The sequence below is a fragment of the Triticum urartu genome, chromosome 5A (assembly GCF_056163025.1).
Source record: "Triticum urartu cultivar PI428250 chromosome 5A, HENAU_Tu73, whole genome shotgun sequence".
NCBI classification, from domain to species: Eukaryota; Viridiplantae; Streptophyta; class Magnoliopsida; order Poales; family Poaceae; genus Triticum; species Triticum urartu.
Window position 1 is genome coordinate 333879486 of NC_141877.1, and position 14129 is coordinate 333893614.

Sequence of the window (14129 nt, forward strand, 5' to 3'; positions counted from 1 at the left end):
ATATGATTGAGAACAACAGTAGCCATTGGATTTGCTTGTCGTGCACAGGTCGGGCACAAGTATCGTGCGTGAAGCTGTTTCGTAGTAAAAGAGAGATGCCATACACACGATAGGTAGACGACGATGGAATCCGGCCGGACATGCATATGACTGAGAACAACAGTAGCCACTGGATTTCTCGGGCACAAGTATCGTGCCTGAAGCTGTTTCGTAGTAAAAAGAGAGGTACTATACACACGATAAATTTGCACGATAGGTAGACGACGATGAAATCCGGCCAGACATGCATATGACTGAGAACAGCAGTAGCCATTGGATTTGCTTGTCGTGCACAGGTCGGGCACAAATATCATGCGTGAAGTTGTTTCGTAGTAAAAAGAGAGGTGCTATACACACGATAGATTTGCACGATAGGTAGACGATGATGTAATCCGGCCGAAGAGCCAATACTGCCGCCAAAACGAGTCGTCGATACGCCGCTGTCGTTGCTCCCCTACTGGAGCTAGCATGACCTTTGCACAGATCTGAAACACCTGACACCAAATCTCGCCACATGATGAGAAACTCAAACCTTACTGTCCCAAGGAGACGACAAGAATATATGCCGTAACTCCGTCGACTACGTCCAAATGGACGAACTCAAGGTAGATCGAAGCCCGAAAAACACACATGAAGAAAAAGCACCACCATCGATCTGCGCGCTCTATTTTAACCACCACATCCCCCCACCCCCCCACCCCCCCTTTTTTTTCCTCCCCCTTTTTTTCCCTTTTTCTATTTCCTTTTCTGTTGCTTTTTTCCTTTGGTTTTTTTGTTTCTTCTTAGGTTTTCATTGCTTTTTCTTTGTTATACTTCAGTTTTCTTTGTTTTCTCACCCTTTTTGTTTTCCTCCTTTCTTCATTTTCTATTTTTTTATTTCTATATTTCCTCCGTTTCCTCACTCTCCTTTTTGTTTTTTTCTTGGTTTTTATGGGTATTTTTTCAGCACATGTCTACCTTTTCTCAGTCAAAGTGTACATTTTTAGTGAGGACATTAAACATTTTTGTGATCTACGTTCGACTTTTTCAAATACATGACACATATTTTTTAAATACATGTTTAAACACTTTCTGAATACACAATAACATTTTCCAAATTATGCGTTGGTACATTTTTAATGGTAATAAACAAAATTTAAACTACACAAACATATTTTTACATTGCATAACTTTTTTATAATGTGACAAACATTTTTTCAAATGCGAGAAATTTTCTTTTAAATGCCATTTATATTTTTTAAATGGCAACAAACAATTTTTTGAACTACTTGATTTTTTTACATCGTGTTAAAATGACAATAAATATTTTTAACTACTCAAACATTCTTTTAATCGTATAACATTTTTTAAATGTCACAATTTTTTAATAAAAATGCAAAATATTTCTTCAAAATGGCATGTACATTTTTTGGATGGCAATAAACATTTTTTAACCTACACAAGCAAATTTTAACATTTGTATAAACATTTTCCAACTGTCATGAATAATTTTTTGAAACATGAGAATATTTCTTTAAAATGGGACATCAAAATTTTAATGGCACGAAACATTTTTTATATCACATAAACATTATTTTTATATTGTATAATTCTTTTTACAAAATTCACATACATCTTTTGAAACGTGGGAACATTTTTTCATTGTGAAGAACAGTTTTTTAAAATCTATCAACATTTTTAAAATTGTGTTAACAATTTTTTATACGATGGTAATGTTTTGTAATTGCAGGATTTAAAAAAGTGTAAATATATATTTTCTTAATTGATTTAATTAACATATAAATAAAAAGTTAAAACCGGATTTGGTGTGATGTAATCTTGATGTCACCATCATGTCAGCGTTGCCAAACCAGGTCCCTACTAGGCCGGCCCATCAGTGGCTCTTGAAGGCAGCCGAGCGTGTGAGGCTGCCTTCTGCCTCGCTATAAGCAAGGCATAGCCAGGACCCACATCCAGCCCCGCATTGATGTGCCCCATTCTTCGGGTTGAGCACATGTTTTTTCCCGTGTCTGTTGCATGGGTTGTTTTTGTTATAAGTATCTGTTTCACCCCGTGGGCTGCGTTTTTTTCAAGTATATGTTGTCGTTGTACAATTGGAAGAGTCCATCTTTTTCCGTTTATTCTTCACCATTATGTAAACGACCTTGCTATTATTTGAGGAATAAAGTTATTACGCTAAAAAAATCCTATTTGGTACTTAACACGCAGGCCCATCTAAGCATTTTGCATTCCTGGTTTGGGTTGGCTTTGGGAAGCTTCTGGGCTTCTGGTCCATTTTTCCTCTTTTCTTTTTTATTTGGTTTTGTCGATTTATTCACTCGCTTTTATTCATTTTTCCTTTTTATTTTTTATTTCCCCCTTTTTATTGCCCCCCTTTCTATTTCTCATGAAAGTTTTATTCAAATCCATTTTTTTTCAAATGCACGAACCTTTTTCAAATCAGCAAAGATTCTTTCAAATTTACAATTTTTTTTAAAATTCATGAACATCTTTTCAAATTCTTGAACTTATTCAAATTTGTGAAGTTTATCAAATTTATGAACTTTTTCAAATCTGTAATTTTTTTAAAAATACCTGAACTTTTTTCAAAGTGCGTAGTTTTTTGAAATTCGTGAACTTTTTCTTCATATTCTTAACCCTTTCATGAATATTTTTTTCAAATCCGACATATACGATCGATTGTAAATCCGTTTTTCAAATTCATGATTTTTCTCAAAATTGCAAAGTTGTTATTAATTCATGATTTTTTAATTCTTAAGTGCACAAATTAGTGTTAAACTATATAGAAAACCTATGGCCATGTTAGTATAGTAGGAAATAGCAAATAAAAAACCACCCAACCCTCGTAAGCGAGAGAGTAGGCGCGAGAGAAAGAGGTGACACTATTGGGTCGCGACCCACAAAGAAATCTAGCGAGCACCAGTAACACCTTTGGGTGCTGCCGAATAGGAGGTCTCATCTTTTTCCTCTATCTTATCACCCCCCATTCGACGCTCTATCTTCTCACTCCTATTCTTGTTTTTCCTCCAGCCTTTTGGCACATGATTTATCTGACTCAATTTCATGTCCACCTTAACATGGAAGTTGCCTGACCCCGACCCATCTGCATGTCCACCCTCATTATGCAACTTGCCCTCCGGCACCTACAACTTGTTGCATGTCCACCCTCGACACATGACTTGTCCCTACCAAACCCAGTTGCTTGTCCATCGTTTGACATGTGATTCGTTCGACCCAATGGCATGTCCATCTTTTGACACGTAACTTGTTCGAACTAGTTGCATGTTCATCCTTGAAATGCAAGCGTGAAAGTGCAACTATTCCTGGGTGGTTTTGGTAATTCCTAACAACATATAGCCCATTGAGCTAATGCTATTTCAAGATAAATATTTCAGGAAAGCTCAATGTTTGGCATGGCATGGATTAGAAAGTGGACCCCTCAAAATACTAAGAACACATGCTGGCACAAGCTCAAGACTCTACATTTTACTTTTAGTGATCCAAGATCACATTGAGTCCATAGGAAAAGTCAATACTATTAAAAGGGGATGAGGTGTTGCTTAATGAGTTACTTGCTCAAAATGCTTAGTGATATGCTCCAAAACCCTCAACTACTTTCTCATATTCACATATGTCCCAAACCAAAAGTCAAACTCGGCCCACCGAAATTTCCTACCCGGCGCCACCGAGTTCACTTGACATAGCCACTGCCACAAACCCTAGTCATTTCGGTCTCACCGATAGGGATCTCGGTCTCACCGAGATGGGATTGCAACCTCTCTGTTTCCCCTCGTAACGTTTCGGTCCAACCGAGATGAGAGATCGGTCTCACCGAGATTGCAATGCAAACTCTTTGTTTTCCTTTCGTAATGTTTCGGTCTAACCGAGATGAGCGAATCGGTCCCACCGAGTTTGCCTGGCCAACTCTCTGTTTGCCTATTACTAAAATCGGTCCCACCGAGTTTGTGTAATCGGTCTCACCGAGATTACGTTATGTCCTAACCTTAATGGAATCGATCACACCGAGTTGACATGTCGGTCCCACCGAAAATCCTAACGTTCACATTCTGAACTAAATCGGTCTGACCGAGTTTCATGATTCGGTCCCACCGAATTCGGTGATTTGTGTGTAACGGTTAGATTTTGTGTGGAGGCTATATATACCCCTCCACCCACTCTTCATTCATGGAGAGAGCCATCCGAACATGCCTACACTTCCAACATATATTTTCTGAGAAAGAACCACCTACACTTGTGTTGAGGTCCAGATATTCCATTCCAACCACATAAATCTTGATCTCTAGCCTTCCCCAAGTTGCTTTCCACTCAAACCCTCTTTTCACCAAATCCAATCCTATGAGAGAGAGCTGAGTGTTGGGGAGACTATCATTTGAAGCACAAGAGCAAGGAGTTCATCATCAACACACCATCTATTAGCTTTTGGAGAGTGGTGTCTCCTAGATTGGTTAGGTGTCACTTGGGAGCCTCCGTCAAGATTGTGGAGTTGAACCAAGGAGTTTGTACGGGTAAGGAGATCGCCTACTGCGTGAAGATCTACCCTAGTGAAGCAAGTCCTTCGTGGGCGATGGCCATGGTGGGATAGACAAGGTTGCTTCTTCATGGACCCTTCGTGGGTGGAGCCCTCCGTGGACTCGTGCAACCGTTACCCTTCGTGGGTTGAAGTCTCCATCAACGTGGATGTACGATAGCACCACCTATCGGAACCACGCCAAAAATCTCCGTGCCTACATTGCGTTGCTCCCTCAAACTCCTCCCTTTACCTTCATATGCAATTGTTTTACATTCCACTGATATACTTTTAGAATTGCATGTGTAGGTTAATTACCTGACTTGTGCTAAGTTGTTAAAATCTGCCAAGACTTAAAATTGGTGAAAGGCTAGATTTTTATTTGGTCAAGTAGTCTAATCACCCCCTCTAGACATACTTTCGATCCTACAAGTGGTATCAGAGCTTTGGTCTCCATTTGCTTTGATTTCCATAGCTTTTGGTGATCATAGCCTTGGTTTCACAACCTAGGAGAGTATGGCATCTAGCGAGGGAAATTACCACCGTAGAGGTCCTTTCTTTGATGGTACTAATTTTGCTAGTTGGAAGCATAAGATAAAAATGCATATTCTTGGACATAACCCCGCCGTTTGGGCTATTGTATGTATTGGCTTGCAAGGTGAATTCTTTGATGGGAGAGAACCAAACCGTGAAGCTACCGAGGAAGAGTTGAAGATGCTGCAATACAATGTTCAAGATTGTGATATTCTCTTCAACAGATTGTGCCCCAAAGAATTCAACAAAATCAGCCGTCTTGAGAATGCAAAGGATATTTGGGATACTTTGATTGATATGCACGAAGGTACCGACTCCGTCAAGGAATCCAAATTGGATGTGCTTCAAAGTCAACTTGACAAGTTCAAAATGAAGGATGGTGAAGGTGCCGCTGAAATGTACTCTAGGTTTACTCTCATCACAAATGAGATTGCCGGCTTAGGAAGTGAAGAGATGACCGATAGATTCATCATCAAGAAGATCCTAAGAGCCTTGGATGGAAAATATGATACCATGTGCACATTGATCCAAATGATGCCCAATTACAAAGATCTCAAGCCAACGGAAGTCATTGGAAGAATTGTTGCTCATGAGATGTCACTTAAGGATAAGGAAGAGCTCCACAACAAGTCAAGTGGTGCTTACAAAGCCTCATATGATGCTCCCACATCATCAAGTGAGAAACAAACCTTCAATGAAGAATTGAGCCTAATGGTGAAGAACTTCAACAAGTTCTACAAGAGTAGAAGAAAGGAAAGAAGTTCCAAGTCAAGGTCATACAATGACAAAAGATCTTCAAGTCGTGAATGTAATTGCTACAATTGTGGAAGACCCGGACACTACTCCAATGAGTGTACGGCTCCCTACAAAAGAAGAGAAGATTCTCCCAAAAGAAGAAGTAGAAGAGAAGAATCACCACCTAGAGAGAGAAAGAGTAGAGATGATCGTTATGAGCGAAGACCCTCTCGGAGAAGCAAGGATTCGGAAAGGAAGGACAAGTCATCAAAGAGCTACACAAGACGAAGACATCAAGCTCATGTTGGTGAATGGGTATCCAGCTCCGACTCCGACAATCACTCCGAAAGAAGTTACCACTCCAACTCCGAATACACTCAAGATGAAGGTGTTGCCGGTCTAGCACTTGTGTCAACCGACTCCTACGACATATTTGACTCACCAAATGAAGGAATTCGAAGATGCTTCATGGCTAAAGGCCCAAAGGTATCACACCCCGAGTATGTTGATTTCAATAGTGATGAAGATGATTTGCTAGGTGATGATGATTTACTTGTTGACAACTCTAGTTATGAAAACTATGATGAACTTGCTATTAATCATGCTAATCAAGATAAAACGAATGACAATGATAAGAAGGAGATTGAGCGTCTAACTAAAGAACTAAACACTCTTAAGTTAGCTCATGAAACTACCTTAGAAGATCATCGAGAACTTTTAAAGACTCATGAGAAGCTACGCTTTGTAAAGCTCAACCTTGAGCAAGAGCATGAGTTCTTAAAGGCAATCAATGATGATCTTCGCAAGAAAAGTTCTTCTTACATTGCCAAGCGTTTACTCTTGTCTACTTACATGCCACAAGTTAAATCTAGTAACAAGAACAAGGAATATTCTTCTTCTAGTAGTAACAATAATCATGCTAAAAACAATGTTGTTGCTTCTAGTAGTTCTCTTGATTCCACTAATGATTCTCTTAGCCAAGTTACACTTGAGCAAGAAAATAGCTTATTGAAGGGAATTATAGAGAAAGGTGTTTACAAGAGTCTTGCCGGAAGTAAGCAATTTGAGGAAATTGTACGCAAGCAAGGAAGACACTGGAAGAATCAAGGTGTTGGTTTTGAACGAAAGTTCAATGCCAATGGAGTTGAGTGGGAAGAAGATCAATACCCCAAGACGAAGTTTGTTCCCCAACAAGAGAAGTATGATCCTACTTCTTTCCAAGGAACACAAGCTCAAGATGATCTTCCACCACAAGACCACAAGCTAAAGGGCAAGGACAAGCTTCAAGAGGAGATTGATGCATTTGAAGAAGCCCCTAAGGCATTGGTCAAGTGGGTTCCCAAGACTACATCAAGTTCTACTTCATCAAGTACAACTACAACTCCAAGGATTCCCATCAAGATGGTGTGGATCCCGAAGAAGAAGAACTAGAGAGTTCTTGAGGGTGACTCCACCAACATACTTCACTCATATCATTTTGGCAAGGACAAGTGCAAACAACTTCCATATCTTGCACTAGTTCAAGGAGTCACAAACCCTCTTGTTGGTAAGACAAGGGAGAAGGTAACCTAATGCATTCATGGACACCATCTCATGTGAATATCACTCTATGTCTATGGATATCCTTGTTTGTTCCTTGTGGGACTAACCCGTGTAGGTATTGAAAGTGCAACTCACTCCAAAGGATTGCTCCGAATGATCTACATCAACTTTGAGCACCTACATCTTCAACAACTACATGAAGTCATCATCGACAAAACCCAAGGTTAGTTCATGCCTCCTAGGGGGATATCACATCTAGGGGGAGCTTTACTCTAATCAATTGAGCTAAAGCAACTCTAACAATGTGAACACAACAATGCATTATGTAAAAGTGGTAACCCCACTTGTGCTTAAACGATGAGTATGACCTATGATCAAATGGTCTCATTTGACTCCTCAGTCAATATACTCATATATAGATGACCTAGTCATCGCCAAATTGCTTGATAGATACTAGAGTGATTGTGCATGCTTTGCCACATATTTCATTTGCCATCTTATTGTGTGAGCATGTTGGTTGCATACTTTACTCATTCGAGGACATCCATTTGTTTCCTTGATTGTTTAGCTTTTTCTCTTTTGCAAAATGGATGGACAAGAATGCCTAAGGACTTCCTCTAGCTATCTATGATTTTCTCGTCTCAAACTCTATTCATGCTACATCAAAAAGTTTGATCAAGTCAGATTCGAACCACTCTGTGTGAGGAGCACTCAAAGTCCCTGATTCATCATAGACTTAAACTTCCAAAACCTCTTTGTGCATTTCGGTATGACCGAGTCATCCATTTCGGTCACACCGAGATCACTAAGTTGATCCAGGTTTTCAATCTCGGTGCAACCGATTTGAACTTTTCGGTCACACCGAGTTGCAGTAACCGCTTGCAATTCTGCATCTCGGTGCCACCGAGTTGTTCCACTTGGTCACACCGACAGGGCCGGGATATATATACCAACGGGTGAAATTTTGGAAATTTCTTCAAATTCCTCAACCCGCGCGTGTGTCCTTCTCTGCCTCCTCGGGTCTCCAGATCATCTCCTCGCCGCCAGCGACCTCCCGCCGCTGGTTTCCATCGCTGTCAAAGGAAATCTGCTCCGCCGTTGTCGCTGTAGCGAACTCCCGCCGAACTAGGGTATGGGTTCGACCCTTGTGCTATTCTTTTACCTCTGATTCATAGCACATTGTTTTACCATGATCCTTACCACATATGCAAACACTCTATCCACTGAAAACATCCTTTAGGTTAGATTTGATTTGAAAATTTAGGGTTAGGTCTCCGCCAAAATCATCTCGGACCGACCGAGTTGTAGAAATCGGTCTCACCGATTTGTCTTAGGCCATAACACTTGCAATTTTCAGTCTGACCGAAAACTGCAAATCGGTGTGACCGAGTTCGATTCTCTGTGAAACCCTAGCAGTCTCGGTGCCACCGAAGTGTGACTCGGTCTGACCGAGTTCACTAGTTTAGGTTTCAAAAGCTGCTTCGGTATCACCGAGTTTACAAATTGGTAGCTCCGAAATGCTTTATGTGGAGAACTAAAACTAAGTTTTTAAGTCATCTGTTTTGCAAAATCTCTGCACTTTGTGATGCTCGTCCACTCTATCTCATCTACATCTATTCACAGGGTTTGCTGTCAGTGAGTTTGCAGAGATGTCTGATCAGAGTAACAGTCAGAACAAGTCTGAGGAGCATGTGCAGCTGAGTGAGGATTCAGATCCCTCGAGCACTTATGATGATGGCAGCAAGAGCACTCCCAGCAACTTGCCAAAGGCAGCCACCAGATCTAGGAAGAAGAGAACCTCAGAATCGGAGGATGAGGATTATGTTGCCACTGAGGAGGAAGTAATCTCCAAGAAGAAGGTGCTGAAAAAGGCATATGGCACAGCTACTACAGTTAAGCCAGGAATGAATAAGAAGGCTCCAGCAAAGAGAATTCCTATGTCTAAGGCCAGAGCCTCTACTCAAGAGACAATGGAGTTCACTCTTGAACCCAAAGAAGGCGGAGAAGGCAAGAAAAGGAAGGAGAGGGTCAAGAAGACCATTGCCGGAGTCATTGGCAAGCCCTCCATGATGAGAGACCCCTTTGAAGAAGAGGAAGAGGAAGAGGATGCTGCACCAGCACCCAAAGCTCAGAAGCTTATGGGAGATGCTATAAAGTCATGGGCTACTCCATCAAAGCCCATGACAGCTCCCAAAGCTCCAGCTCAGAAGCCCAGTAAGCCCAAGAGGAACACCAGAAGTATACCTGCTGAAGAAAAGAAGAAGGCCCTAGTGCCTCAGTCTAAAGAAGATGACGAGTCTCTTATTTTGAGAAAATTGAAGCCCAAGATTCCAGACCACAATGATGCTCATCCAGTCGCTGAGAACATGCACATCAGGAAAGATTTAGGACTGAGATTGTGGAGAAAGTCTGATCCTTATGCTGTGAGGAGGAGGACTGCAGTTGACTACAGGTTTCATACAAAGGAACAACAAGACTTTTATGAAACTATTTTGCTTGATAAGAAGCCCATTGTCTGTGACATGAGATGGGTCGATTGGGAATACATCCAGGAGAATGAAGATCACTTTCCAGGAGTTTATGACAGCTTCAAAGCATGTGGAGTAGATGAGTTACAGAAGCTCACAAAATGGAATGATGAGATGATTATGCAGTTTTACTCCACTGCTCACTTTTACCCAGATGGGAAGATCATATGGATGTCAAAACGTACTAGGTACCAATCCACAGTTGAAGAATGGGCTAAATTGATAAATGCCCCAGAAGAACATGAAGATGGCTTGGATGTGTATGCCAAGAAGAAGAAGGACCACAACACTATGGCTAACATGTACAAGGAGATCCCAGGTAAAGCTTTGGAGACTCACAAGTTTGGATCTGTACATTTCTTGTTGTCTGGTCTGCCTACTATCAACTGGATCCTAAGGCACACTCTGCTACCCAAGTCAAGAGATCACAAGATGATCATAGGGCACTTCATCAACCTGCTACAACTTTTTGATGTCCCTTAGAAGTTCAAGGTCATGAGTCTGATTGTAGAGACAATCAAAAGGACTGCTGCTGACCAGAAGAGAAACTGTGGGTATGCTCCACACATTCAGGAGCTCATTAACTCCAAGATCGACATAGGAACATATCTGTTGGATAAGGAGCATCTACCCATGTACCCTGATTTTGAAGATAATACTGTTGTGATGAATGAGGAGGAACCATCATCAGTTCAAGCACATGAGAAGAGAGCCAAAGCAAAGGCAGAGAAAGCTGCCAAGATGCCAAGTGTTGAAGAGGCATCTCAAGTTTTCCTGAAGAGCAAGCAAGATCAATTTGCATATCTGATTCAGTCTACACTGAGGATTGAGAAGGGCTTGGCCACCCTGACTCAAAACCAGGAGAGCTTGGAGAGGATCATAGAGACCAAATTTTATGATCTTGATCTGAAGGTAACTGAGATTCAAACAGAAGTTGAGCAGCTTCAGGAGGAAGCAGAAGAGAAGAGAGGCAAGGCAACCACAGATGCATTTCAGCGAGTGCCAAGGAGTCAGAGGTCTACTGCCGTGCCAGTGACAGATTCTAGAGCTACAACATCAGCACCAGCAGCTATAGCTCCAATGCCACCTCCATAAGCCACTTCACCAGCTCCAACTACATCAACAGATGCCTTCATCCTTGGAGTTCTCTCTACACCACCTCCCGAAGACCAAGCGTGAGAGATGCATATCACTATGCATATTTGAACTTTTTGGTAACTTGTTGACAAAGGGGGAGAAATATGTATAGATCATAGGCTTCGAGAGAGTGTTTTGCGTCTTTGCCTTTGGTTGAACTTTTTATTGTGTGATATACTTTATGTCCTTGTGTGAGATACTTGTGTGATCATGTGATTTATCATTTGCTACCTTAATGCTTGTTTAGATGATACTATCTTTTATATCCATATATGATCATTCACTTGCTTGGTTGTAACGCCCCGAGACCGATGTGCCAGGTGTCCTCCAGTTATTCGCTGTTGTTGCGTTGTCATTGCTTGTGTGTCATGCATTGCATATCATGTCATCATGTGCATTTCATTTGCATACACGTTCGTCTCATGCATCCGAGCATTTTCCCCATTGTCCGTTTTGCAATCCGGCGCTTCGTTCTCCTCCGGTGGTCAATTCTACCTTTCTTTCATGTGTGGGGTTTAAACATTTCCGGATTGGACCAAGATTTGCCAAGCGGCCTTGGTTTACTACCGGTAGACCGCCTGTCAAGTTTCGTGCCATTTGGACTTCGTTTGATACTCCAACGGTTAACCGAGGGACCGAAAAGGCCTCGTGTGTGTTGCAGCCCAACACCCTTTCAAAGTGGCCCAAAACCCACCAAAACCTCCTCCATCCTCTCGGTCGTCCGATCACGATCGCGTGGCCGAAAACCGCACCTCATTTGGACTCTCCTAGCTCCTCCTATGCCTATTTAAAGATCCCCCGAAAATCTCCTTCTCCTTTCCCTCGAAACCCTAGATCCATTCGTCTTCGCGCGCATCGGACACTTTTTCACTGCCGACGGACATTGTCCGGCCCGCCTCCCCGCCGCCACGTGTCGATCGCCGGTTCACCGCGCCGCCCGCCCCACTTCGCCGCGCCGCTGGGCCCGGGAAGCCCAAGGCCGGCCCCCGCGAGCCCGCGAGCCGAGCCGCCTCGCCCGCGCCCTTCTCCCCACGGCGCCGCGCCCGCGCCCGTCGGACTCCCTTCGCCGCCCGCCGGACTCCCTCCGTCGCCCGAGCCGCTCCGGTGGCCGCCGCCCTGCCGCAGCCGCCCGCTCCGGCCGCGGAGGACGCCGGCAAGCTCCACCATCGCCGCGCCGCCCTCGTCCTCTCCTCGCCGGCCCGGCCCCGACGAGCTCGCTGGTGAACAGTTCCTCGCTGGAGTTCTCGGTTTGCGTGCGATCCAGATCTGGCGTGAACAGTAAACGCTAATCCGGAGGTTGAATTTTCTCTAAGTCCCAGAATTCTAGATCCATGTGCCTTTCTTTATAGCCCCGTAACTTTGCATCTGTAGCTCCGATTCATGCATATAGCATATCAAAATGTTCATCTCAGAGAGTACATCATTTCGTTCCATTGCATCATTTTCATTTGAGTGCATCTTGTTGCCCGAAATGCTGTTAGAAGAGGGCTACTTGAGATAATTGTCAGATCTGCTACTCCAATTAGCTTTTTGTCATTTTTGCCATGATTAATGTGTGCATGATATGCCCTGATGCTCTACATGTGTTTTGTTAAGGGTTTTGTCATCTTTCCATAGGTGCAACCCATGTATTTTTGTGATGTGTGTGGTGACTAGTGCAAGCTTACAAAGTGGTGCACTTGCTAATTCTGTTTGCAGGGACTTAGTAATTTCACTAAGTCCTGGAGCTGTTTATCTCATGATGCCATATGTTCATGTTGTTTCCTATTGATCCGTGCCTCTTTTGAGGATGATCAGTAAGGATGTTTTGTTATTATTGTAGTGCTCTAGCCATCCATGCCTTTGTTTGCAATTATGGAGCACCCTAGCTTGAGTCAATCGAGCTCTACTTTTGCTACTTCGTGAATCTGGGCAGATTGTCAACTTGTTTGCAATTTTGCCGATGATGTTGTAGTTGATCCGTGCATGCTATGCTATTGTTCTTTCCATGTCTAGCTTGAATTTTGTGCCGTCTTGATGGGTGTATGCTTGTCTTGCCATGACTTGCACCGTAGTGAGTGCATCGAGCTCGTAAACATTCCTACTTGAGTTATATTTCAGCATGTGTCAGTTTTTCACTAAGTCTGAAAACTGATTATGTTTTTGCTATGTTCACATGCTTGCAATTGTATTTTCTGATCCCTTTTGGCTCAAGGTCACTAAGGGACTTTTATTAATCTCTTTGAGTAGCTCCATGCCATGCTTTACTTTGCCATGTTCAGGTCCTGTAGCATGTAGTTTTGTTGCTCCGAAGAGTGCTACCTGATCTGAAATTCCAGACAAGTGTTAATTTCACTAAGTCTGAAATCTGTTTGCCATATGCATTTTTGCCATGCTTGTTTGAACTTGTTAATGGATGAATTGGCCGTAGCTCAGTGCTAGACTTTTGTTAAGCATCTTGATTGCATCCCTGCCATGTATTTTGTTGTCATGTTTGGGTGCTGTAGCATGTTCATCTCATTGCATTTAGATGGCTACTTGCTGTAAATCGCAGACCGGTGTCATTTTTGAATCGCTTGTCATTTCCAAACCGTAACTCCGATTCCGGTGTTCTTTATATCGTTTTCAAGCGATTTCATCTCATATTTCCAGTGGCACACTTGGATTTCCATGTTGAGGCCAGGTTCATGCATTCCTTGTCCAATCATGCATATGCATCGCATACCGCATCCCGCATATCATATCATGTTCATGTGTTGGTTGTTTACTATGTTGTGTGCTTCTTTCCGGTGATTGCTTCTTCGGGTTGGTTCCGTTAACGTCGCGTTTGCGAGGAACCTTTCGACTACGTCCGTTTATCTTCTTCATGGACTCGTTCTTCTTCCTTGCGGGATTTCAGGCAAGATGATCATACCCTCGAAATCACTACTATCTTTGTTATGCTAGTTTGCTCGCTCTTTTGCTATGCCATTGCTACGATGCCTACTACTTGCTTTCAAGCCTCCCAAATTGCCATGTCAAACCTCTAACCCACCTTGTCCTAGCAAACCGTTGATTGGCTATGTTACTGCTTTGCTCAGCCCCTCTTATAGCATTGCTAGTTGCAG